This window comes from Zalophus californianus, chromosome 4 (genome assembly GCF_009762305.2).
Source record: "Zalophus californianus isolate mZalCal1 chromosome 4, mZalCal1.pri.v2, whole genome shotgun sequence".
Lineage (NCBI taxonomy): Eukaryota > Metazoa > Chordata > Mammalia > Carnivora > Otariidae > Zalophus > Zalophus californianus.
Genome location: NC_045598.1, coordinates 160,913,242 through 160,923,051, shown reverse-complemented (window position 1 = coordinate 160,923,051; position 9,810 = coordinate 160,913,242).

Sequence of the window (9,810 nt, the reverse complement as noted above, 5' to 3'; positions counted from 1 at the left end):
TCCTCAAAAAATTAAAAATAGAATTACCATATGATCCAGCAATTCCAGTTCTGGGTATATATCTCAAAAGAATTTAAAGCAGGAACTCAAACAGATATTTTTACACCAATGTTCATGCAGCATTTTTCACAATAGCCTAAAGGTGGAAACAATCCAACTATCCATTAAGGGATGAATGGATCGACAAAATGTGGTATGTGTGTATATATATATATATACATATATATATATATATATGGAATACTATTCAGCCTTAAAAAGTCTTGAGACTTAAAGACTTAAAAAGCTTGGGCTTATTTAAAAAGCTTTAAAAAGTGATAGGCTTATTCCAGTTTTTAAATGTTCTGGTGTATGAGGCTATGATAAAACCAAAAGAAGTTGATTTTCCTGAAATTGTTTATTAAATGATCACCTTCTTTCCCATTAGTTGATTATGCTTTTTTATCATGAATCAATTACATATTTTTGCAAGGGAGTATATCAGGACCATGTCTTCAGTCGCATGGACCTGTATGGATGGAGAAGCTATGTAGGGCTAAGAATATTGGCTTTGAATGAATTGATCTATGATGAGTCAAAGGTCCACACTTTCTAGTTGTGTGGACTTAGGGAAGTTACTTAATCTTTTTTATTTTTTATATTTATATTTTTAATTAACATATAATGTATTATTTGTTTCAGGGGTACAGGTCTGTGATTCATCAGTCTTACACAATTGACGGCGCTCACCATGGGAAGTTATTTAATTTTTATTAGCCTTGGTTTTTCTATAAAATAGAAATAACAATATTGTCCCACCTCATGGGATTGTCGCCAGATTTGGAAAGAGAGCCTTGCATATAATTAGTGCTTAATCAATGTTAGTGATCATTACAGTATAATTTGGGAGAGTTATATATGTACGTATACATACATACATATATATATCACAAATCTGTCTTGACTCCATTATATTTGGTTCCTACAATTTTCAAGTATTTCCTTATAGAGAAGTATTGAGGCTAAGATTGTATGACTGTGTAGTCTGCAGAGCTCTTTTGCATATGTTACTGATTTCCTTTTGATTCACACAATAACTCTATGATACAAAATACTTTTTCTCCCCTATGGAGTTGAGGAAACTCTTAAAGGTCACAAAAGTTTTAAGGCAAAGATTTGGGACTTCTGCTAAAAGCATCTGACTTCCAAATTCAGTGCTTTTTCTGCTATATCATGCTGCCTTTGGGGAACAGAATCTCTTTTATCATATAGCTGTGTAAACTGTAAACAGAGTCTTTTTATTTAGGAAAGTGCTTATTTTAAGCATGAAAAGAATCTACCTGATGCTTCTAGGGCAGTCCACATGTCCATAACTGAAATATCTCTAACTCCCGAAGTATGAACAGGAGAAGATTAAAGAGACCACTGGAATACTGTATATAATGTAGGAGGTGCTTGATTTATCCCTCTATAAAATTTTAGGAGGATTAAAGAGTTTTACTGTGAAAGTGGTGTCAAAACTAATTATAACACCTGATTCAAGATAGACATTCTTCAGACTTCCATCAGGTGGGAGCTTTCTTAGCAGCCTGCTCTCATCACAAAAAGGTGTTGTGAGAAGCTGATTTTTCTCTGAGCAGTCAAGTTGTACTAAAATTCCCAGAGGGGAAAAGGTATGTTTAAAGCTTTCCACAGTTGTTAGTAACTGGCAACTTCTTGCTGAATATAAATTAGCTCTTTCCACCTTTCCTGCCTTGGTCTGTCATGTTAACCTAACTTTTTAGTATAACTGAATTTTTCAATTCAGTCATATATAATAAACTATTTATTTATATTTATTATTAATCATTAAGAATGGCAATTATGGTAAAAATGCTACTTCTTGCCTTTATTACCCAGAATTAGTCATTTTTCCACAAACTTTTTCCAGGTTTTCAACTTATGGAGGAAATTCAATCATCAAGTTTAAAATGTCATATTCAAACTAAAAGCTTAAGTCAAAGTCTATATAATCATAAATCCTTTTTGGAACGTGCTGCATGCAGCTTGGAAATAAGTTTCCATTTATTATGCAGAATCCTAAGACCTGAATGAATTTCAGATTTAGCTCCCAAAGAAATCTACTTTACAGGGAAAGGTTAGCTAAATCATCATACAAATGAGATTTAAAGCATCTGTAGCTGGATTTTCTTCATACACTGTAATTTCTTAACCAGCCACAGCATATATTGATTTATACAGCCATGTAATGTATTTACTGTGGTGTATAGTTTTTATTTTGTTTTCCAGTTTGCATTAGTTCTTCTTTTGGTACCAGTAACTCTATTATTTTCTGAAGAACCACTCCTATACTCCATGTGGATCTCTTAGTGTGAACTCCATCTCTGGCTCTGAGTATGAGCATGTTATTCAAGCCCAGTTAGAGCACCTGAGTTTCCTTGGCCAGAATGATTGCTTCAGGAATAGGCATGTGGCCCAATCAAAGCTAATGGCATTCAATAAGAATTTTTCAAGGACTTCAGGGAAAGAAAGGCACTCTTTTCCTCTGGGTTTGAGAGAATGTAGACTTTCAGCTATTGGCAGTCATGTGTGACACTAGAAGCAGTTTGACAGTGAAGCCAAGATGCAAGGGAGCAGAGCTGGGACTAGAAAGTAGCTGGGTTCCTCTGACTCATTTGAAGCTTTGGATCAAGCTGGTATGCAAACCAGCCCTACTCTTGAACATTAACCTCTGACTTAATTGCTAAACATTTATTAATTAAGAATTCTTTCAAAGACTTTATAGAATAAAAGACAGTACAAGTTGGCAAATACAGTACACTGTGATAAACAACCAGTTAGGTCAAAGCAAGGTGCTGGAGGGGAAATCAGGGATGCCTTGGTAGGGTTAGACAAGAAATTCAGAGGGAGGTGATCCATTCTAGTTGAGTCCTAAATGAAGATCAGAGGGTAATGATTGGAGGATGGTGAACAGAGGGAGGGATGGCTGCGAATGGTCTTAAGAAAATAGCTTATGCAAAACCCTAGAGACCCAAGTAAGGATGTTTAAGTAACACTGAGTAATGTACTATGGCAGAACTGTACATTTAGGAAGCGGGGGGAGAGTTTTGGAGTCATGAGAAATCAAGCTGGTGGAATAAGCTGGAGCGAGAGGAAGGAGATCCTTATATGCCGTGGTTTTAACCAGAGATCTTGTGTTTTAGAAATACAACTCCTAGCAGTGCGGAGAAATGGTTTGAGAGACAGCAAAACTGAAGGTGATTAAATTTGCTAGGGGAGAGATGATGGCCACATGGTCTGATATAGTGGCTCCGTGAATGGAGAGAATCAAAGGGATTTCAGAGATTTTGGAAGGATGAAAAAATCAGGTCTTCTGATTGACTGGATGTGGGAGAAACTCAAGATGTGTTAGAAGAGATTAAAATATGAGATGCAAGTTTGGTAGTCAAGTTCTCCTGCAAATCTCAATTTCTGCTCTCTGTGAGAGAACTGCTCCTTCTTTTGTGGCTGTTCACACTAAATGATGTCACCAGCCATCCAAATGTTCAGCCTCATCCCATTGTCTTTTTTGCCTTGTGGGTGCATATATGACAGTTTCCTGCCAGTCACTGCCAGCAAAAGTCTCCTCTATATCAATACAGAATACAGAGAGAACACAACTTACTACTGGAAAACTACTAACAGATTCATTTGCATTCAAGATAGTATGAAAGTGACTACAAAGTCCAGACAGAATTTCACATAAATTAACACAGGAAAGTAGAAAAAAGAACAAGTTAACTTATCTTATCACATCAAGAGACAATGATGCATGTGTGATCGCTACCTCCTCAAAGACTTGTATGTTCGTTTTGGAGATAAGTGTTTACAATTCCAAAGGTGAGAAGGCCTGTGACCTTGCATTGTAAAATCAAAAGGTTGGGCCTTTTATGTTTTCTTCTTGGGCCTATTATGTTTTTAAGAAGACATCCTATGAATGGGAGAGTAGGGAGGCAGCCACTTCCCTTTTCTTTATTACAAAGAACATTTCATAACTTTACTCTAGAATTACCAGGCTCTCCCTGATTGTTCCATCCCAGCTGGTTCAGCCTGCCTCTGTTTATTCCTTGAATTCAATATCTGTGATTGGTATTACCTAATGCAAATTTAAGAGTGAAGGACATATGAGACCCCAAGTCCCTGACAAGTTCAGAGAATTCCAAGGTCCCATTGAAGTTGTTGGTTGACTTGGTAAATGCCAGAAGTCCATCATACTTGTTCACTGGGTGCCTCCATGTGTTTGATCAAATGTGTTTCCAACGAAAGGACAACAGGGGACAAGGCCAGGTTCTGTGAGTAAGAATGATACTGTGCATGCTTGTTTCTCCCTCTCTTTTCTTCCCCTGTCTCCGAGCATCTTAGTTTCTTAATAAACTCTGTAGTGGCATGTCCCAGGGAAAAGAAAGTAGGGTGAGACTGAGGAAGGATTATTTTGTTATCCTCTGGTTCATTTTACATGTACCTTTCAAGGTCGTGTATCAGAAAGCAAGGGGGAGAGGGGTGCATCCTACTCAGGTACACAGAAATTCTTCCTCAAGTCAACAAACCTTCTAAAATTGCAGTGTTTTTAATGATCTGCCACCTCCAGTCTTGATCCATCTCTGGGTTCCACCTAATGCCTTCCATACTGAGAATCCTAATGGGGATTTTGGCTGTCTTGCAGAAGCTTCTCTGCATGGTGGCTGTGGTGAGATGCTAAGTAGTAACTGCTGCTGTCACTTTGGGATGTTATGCTTGGCCAAATAATCTGACTGGCTCTTGAGAGGGGAAAAAATCCTGGCATTTGAGTATTGGCAGAGGTGGTCTGCAGTAGTGCATTTACAAGTAAGGACTTTTACTGATGAAGTCATAGGGAGACCAAGGAAAGGATTTTATTTGACATCATACCCAAGTCTTCTAAAATATCTCTTTAAGCATTCTCGCTCTTTCTCCAAAGTCTTTTGCCCATATGGCATCTGTCACCTCTCTCATTTCTCCCCATGCCTTTCCTTCGATTACTTTCATCTTCTCTTTCTTACCTCCCTTTTGACAACCCACTTCAGCCTTCTCTCATTTCCATTTCCTCTGGGTCCAGCTATCCTTTTCCTTTTCGATTCTATTTATTCCTTTTTTGTCTTCTCCAAAATGTATCCTTAACAGTTACAAAGCTCAATGCTAAACTTGAAAAACACCAGAATGTTAAAAAAAAATTGACATATTTTGTATTATATATATAAAATTATATATTACAAATCAATGAAATAATAATATATACACTATATATGTAAGTATAAACAAATACATCAATAAATTTATATATACAATTGTTTGGACTTGAGCCTTGATGAAATGTAGTAATGGGAAATGAACTATTATTTTTTTTAACACTAAAACTTGTCAATCCAGTAGTGTCCTTTAAAAAAATATAGTGAAACCTTCTTTTATCAAGTTTTTTTGCTATTCATCGTATGTTCATCAGGAAGTGGAAGGTACCCATCAATAACAGAGTGCCCTAGGTTTGACTTAAATTTATCTCCGAGGCTCAGTTTTCTTATCTATAAAGTGGGAGAAATAATCTCCAGAGGACTGTTTGTGGACTGAATTTGTGACATATGAAAACATGGGAGACCCTCAGCAAACTTAATTTCATTTCTCTTTCTTACCTTGATTTCTCCTTATTTGAAAAGGAAAACCAGGCATTTGGTTTTCTTTTCCCCAAAACTTAGGTGACTATGATATAAAGGTAAACTTATTAGGTATTGAAACAGTTATGACATTTACCTTTAGATGTTCAGTTTTAGTTGTTTTTGGAGGGGGTGCTATTTTTCTTCATAGTCATACTTTTCTTCATGAAACCTGTTTGGGTCTTTTTAACTTTACTTCAACCATCCTGCCCAAAATAACACTATTTGTTAGTATTGTTAATCCAAATTTATTTTACAGCTGTTTACTTGGAGTGGATTTCTTTTATGAACTCTCGAAATATCCAAGAAATAAGGTAATTTTGGCAATGTTCTGGATTCATGTTAGTGTGATTCTCTTTGGAACTAAATAAATCTGCTTATTTTCTTTTTGACTACACCTGTAAGCGGAAAGCCTGTGATAATTAACTTTTTATCATCTCAATTTGGATTGCAAACTGTTTTGGTAATTAAAAGCAGATGGCAGAAGCTGGAGAAAAATGTGTAGCAGCTGATTAGTGGAAATAAATGAATTTGGAGTTATTTAACATCCAGATAATAGATGGGTCAAACACAGTTTATACTTTACAGTGTGTGCTTTTAGAGTAATTTCAAACACGTTGTTTGATAATATATCGAGAAGTAGATGTTTGTTCTTCATCTTCTTTTGCTCTCTGTCCCATGACAGAATGCTAACTTTCCTTGTACAGCACGTGTGCCAACACATTAATTTCAGCTCGACCTGGTTAGTTGGGTCACCAGTGGCTTCTTGATAAGGATTTGCTTTGCCTGAGGGTATCTTGAGGCTAAGCATTATGTGTTGCTTGAATTTTTCTTTATGGAGCTTGTTATTAGCTCTCAAAACCAGCATTCAACAAAGTTCAGCCACCCTATAAAGTTCATCTGTCAGCCTAATAATTTTCATTCTGGTGCTGAAAACAAAAGACTTCACTGGGTAAATGAAGTGGTTTAGTAGGTTAGACATGTTTTAAGCACCCTCTCAGATTAATGTTAATTAAGATTCTAATTCCCATTACTCTGGAACTGTGAAACCAATTTGAAAGGTGTGGGTGACTCTAATTTCAAGAAACCTGTGTTAAAGGAGTTATATGGCCATAAAGGCTAAAGAATCCAGCCCTAAACATCAACCCACCAAAGCACTGAAAATTCACGTTCCATGAATGAAAGTCATCAAAAATAACGAGATCTTTTCATAGAGTTTTCAGTCATTCTCTGAGAAATGTCTGCTGGAGTAGAAAAAGTTAGAGTTCAAACAACATAACATAGACTCTCCTTTTCAGGGCAATCATTCTTTGTTCAAGAATTTTATCAACTTTTGGGAATAGCTCTATTTTTTTTCTTTGTAAATTTTTGCCTTGGTAGAGAAAGTGGCACATGATACCAATCCTATTATTATTAAAGATTTCATGAGAAACAATCTGTATGGGCTGAATTGTGTCCCCCCCAAAAAAAGATATATTGAAGTTCTAAACTCCAATACTTCAGAATGAGATGTTATTTGGAAATAGGGTCTTTGCAGATTTAACCGAATTAAGATGAAGTGACTAGGACGGTCTCTAATCCAATACAATTGGTATCCTTATAAAAGCAAAATTTGGACAAAGACACAGGGAAGATGATGTGAGGATGGCAAAGGCAGAGATTGGACTAATGCAGCTGGAAGCCAAGGATTGTTGCCCACCATCAGAAGCTAGGAAAAGGCAAGGAAGGATTCTACCCAGCGTCTCAAAGGAGCATAGCCCTGCTGACACCTGGATTTGGGACTTCTAAGCCACCCAGTTTGTGGTACTTTATGGTAGCTAGAGCAAAATGATACACAATCCGTTGTCATCATGAAAATCTTTCCTTGAGAAACACATCTGGAAGAATAGATGAATAATAGAGAATATAATGCTCTATCTCATTAATAGATATACTTTCAATCTGTTTTAAAATGTTTTTTTTAATAAGAAATTTCTATTACTAATATAAAAGCTACCACACTTTCATTACGGAAAATGTTAAAAACAAATAGGTGATCTAAATTGGTCCTTGCCCCATGCTCTATTCTCCACAGATCAACTAGAGTGAACTAGTTAGAATACTGATTCTGCCTCTTCTCTCATTAGAACTCTTCAATGGCTTTTCATCTAAGAGCAAATCCATAGAATTACAGTGACCAATAATCCATTTAAATCACTGCAGCAATGGTTCTTAATAAACTGGGGGCATTTGAAAACTGCTGCTGTCTGGTTCATCCTAGATAAATTCCAACAGAATTTCCAAAGGTGCAGACTGGGCAAGGGCATTTTGAGAATCTCCCTTAGGCGATTCTAATGTACTTAAAATGAAGAACCACAGTCTATCACAATTTCTCCTCCCCACTCCTGAAACCCTTTCTTTTTGCCCCTGTTATCTCCTGGACCTCATCTCCTACTAGCCACACTGGCCTCCTTATAAACTTCAACCATGTTCTCTCTTGATGTTTGTTCTTCTTGCACCACACTCCCACAGGCATCCATTTACACGACGGGCTCCTTCACTTCTTTCAGGTCTCTGCTCAAAGGAAACTTTACCAGTTGAAGCCTTTTCTGAACCCTTAAAAAAATACTCCCCACATTCCATCTCCTATTTCTCCTGCCCTTGTGTTCCTTTTCCTCTTTCCCTTCTTTATTTTTCTTTATATCACTTACCAATCTTTGACATATTATGCACTTGCTTATTTTTTAATTGTCTGCCACACCCAACTTGAATATAAGCTCTTTGAGATCAAAGACTGTGTTGTTCACTGCTATATCCCTAGAATAATGTGACACATAGTAGGCCCTCGATATATGTTTGTTGAACTAATAAATGAATTATGATAGGGTTGGAGAATATACTAAAATGTGAAATGAAATCATGTCCTAGTGCATACATGTAAATTTTGTTTCAACTCCAAAGTCAACTTTGCCTATCAGAACCATATTAATCATCTTATTATAACAAAACAACATAAGGAATTCATGAACATTCTGAACTACCTTCAATATCTTCCTAACATTTCTATTTCTACTCCCCTGTCATTTCCTTTTCTTGATATTTTAATTCTCTGATTCCTCTAATTCTGAAAACTCTGGATTGGTCTTCATCTTCATCCTTTACTCATACCTTGAATATTGGTGTTGGCTGTGTTCTCATTACACACATCACTGCATGTTCTTTTCTGCCCCCAGTTGCCTTCAGTGGTTCTCACTTTGGCTACCATTTAGAATATGTGGAGAACTTGAAAAAATACCAACTCCTAGCTCCCAGCTTAGACCAATTAAAAAAGAATCTCTGAGTCGAGGCTCAGGCATTGGCTTAAAAAATTCCTTGGGTAATTCTAATGGACAGCCAGAATTGAGAACCACAGAAAGATGTTGGGAACTTCTCAGATCACAGTTTAAATTTTTCTGTATTTCGGGGAGTAATATAAACAAGACGTAAGTTAGCAAGATAAACTGCGGAAATGAAAGTCAACCAGGGAGAGACTAGAGGGAAGGAAAAGCGTTAAGCTATTGCAAAACTCTAGTCAAGTGATGAGAACACGAATTTAGGATACTGGCCATAGGAGTGGAAGGATAACAGATTACACAGACATTAGGCAGGATGTATCACTTTTCTCTTGTTGCATAATAAACCGCCCCCAAATTCGGTGGCCTAAAAAAGTAACAATGATTTATTTTGCTTATAAATCTGCGATTTGGGGCTAGGCCTCAATGGGTATGGCCTGTCTGCACCATGTTGTATCAGTGGGATGGCCCAAAGGGGTCTGAAAGATGTACTTTTTTTTTTAAAGATTCTATTTATTTATTTGACAGAGAGAGAAAAAGAGTGTACAAGTTGGGGGGGGGCGGAAGAGGAAGAAGCAGGCTCCCCACTGAGCAGGGAGCCCCATGCGGGGCTCGATTCCAGCACCCTGGGATCATGACCTGAGCCGAAGGCAGACGCTTAACCCACTGAGCCACCCAGGCGCCCCTAAAAGATGTCCTTTTAAGATGGGGTACTCACATGTCTGTCAAGCTGGGTGGTGGCCGTCAACTCCGAGGCTTAGAAAAGCCTTAGGCTGAGAGCTTTGGAGAGCTTTTTTTTAGTTTCACAAATCTGATGA